Source organism: Populus alba, chromosome 14 (assembly GCF_005239225.2).
Source record: "Populus alba chromosome 14, ASM523922v2, whole genome shotgun sequence".
NCBI classification, from domain to species: Eukaryota; Viridiplantae; Streptophyta; class Magnoliopsida; order Malpighiales; family Salicaceae; genus Populus; species Populus alba.
The window spans coordinates 10,069,203-10,071,365 of NC_133297.1; positions in this window are offsets into that span (position 1 = coordinate 10,069,203).

Consider the following 2,163-nt stretch of genomic DNA (forward strand, 5'->3'; position numbering starts at 1 on the left):
AATACAAGCGTGATTGTGGAACCATCTTTTCCAGGTTAGCAAAAAAAAACAAAAAATTATCATGGAAGAAAAACATGGATCTAATTTTGTTTTTTTAATAATCATGGTCTTTTTATATGCATGATAAATTATAAGTAATTAATTATATTTGGGATGTAGTTGACATCTTCATGCAGCCAAAACCACTTCAAACTCTGTTTGATATTGTACGTAGATTTTTTTGCAGTAGTTATGGTAAAGATGTGAACTATGGTCACTTTCCAGATAGAAAATATGGTTGGAATCGCCGGAAAATTGATAAATTTTTGAACATTCAAGTTACAAATCACTAATCTTCAGTCTCGTATCAGTATTTTAACTCCTGGATAGCAGCCTAACGTGACCCCACTGCTACCAATCATGCAGAATAGATTGCTTCATCACCCACAGAGCTTTCTGCGATGCATTAGCAGAAGAAAACAACAAAGTAAACCAAGGAGTAATGGCCAACATGGTTCAAACTTTGCAAATAACCAAATGTCAGAGCCCATGTCTTCAGTGTTAAGATTGTAATTTGTAATTTCAATATCATTGAAATGATTGTTTTTATGATCAAAGAGCTCTTTTGTGTTTTCTCTAGATCGTTTGGAAGTATTATGGAGGTTCATGTGTTTTCCCTCAGTCGAGATTGTCTATCAATACTATATCATGAAATCTTTCACATTCTGTCATGTAATCAGAACAAAAGTATGAATAACAGAAGTCTAATGAGTATGCAGCAGCTCTACCAATTATTTTATGTAAAAACACAGATAAACTCTTTATTTCATTTATTCTGTTGACTGCTATTTATTTTTCACAGCATTCAATGCCCTGAGCACCAAACACCTAGCACAGGAAATTGGGATACCATATTCAATAGCTTCGACCCAAGAACTCCCTCAAGAAACTCGTTCAATTCCATTCAAGGTCCGGGTCCATGATACATGGCAGGGGCATGTTTTCGAGCATGCTCGGCACCTCTTCGGCAGTCAAAGAAGCATTTCCTCAACTTCTAGTCTCCAACTCAGTTCCAAGGACTCGTCTGGGTTACATTATCTTCAAGATAACAAAACGTTGCCCAATTTCGCCTCTGCTCACATTCAGCAACAGCCATGTTGAAAAAGGCAGCACAAGTATGACGTGCCACCGCTAGCAATGAGTAATTAACTCTGGCCGTGATTTGCCAAAAGAGCTTTGCCAGTAGCATGGCAGGTCCTCATGATCAGCTTTCTTCTATAAAACCACCAACTTATGGTAGGATTCAGCAGCAAATAGCCACCTCCTATGACTTCCCACCATCATGTGTCGGGTCAAACGTAGCATGTTGAATCATTTAAGGCGTTGGAGGATTTAGTAACCAGCCCTTGCAAAGAGGGCCACAGAGAAACCATCACAGAATTGACCTAGTGTGGTAACAGATAACTCAGCAATGAACGACATGGAAGTTTTCACAGTGTTTCATGAGCAACGACCAAAATCCAGTTCACAAGAAATGTGAACAGGTCAGGATAATGCCAGTTCTAGTTTGATTACAGGAAGAAAACCATTAAACGGAGCGGAATCCAAAAGACTTCAATGTTTGCTGCTACGTCTATTGAAGAGTGTTGATATGGATGACTCGTTATTAATGGGGGTTGGAGGAGTGCAAGCCAACAATTGCATGATCAACGACAGCAGCTTCCAAACAGAGATTGAAATGGAAGATGAGCCCAGCACAAGAGAATGCGATGATGAATCCCTTTCAACAACAGCCCTCACTTAGGGAATCAGCTATGGAAAAACCTTCTATATGGGATGTTGACACTTAAATATATAGTCAGCTTCTTCTCGGCATCCAATCGATCATGAGCTATTCGCCATGGCTAGTAAAAGCAATCATTACTGCACTGGGAGACCACGGTGGAGGTGTGGCCATGAAACGTTGAGGTGAAGATTATAAATGGGCTTTGAAAGGCTCCACATTCATTTTAATGACGAGTGGGGTATCTCGGGCCTCTGTCTCAAGCGTAGGTTGAAATCTCAACTTGACCGAAAACCAAAACCTGAAACTGCTAATTGTCCGATAAACGGGGCTGGTCCCTAAATTATTTATGGTACTGGAAGCCCATTAAACTCAAGCGAAAACCCTAACCCTAACATGAA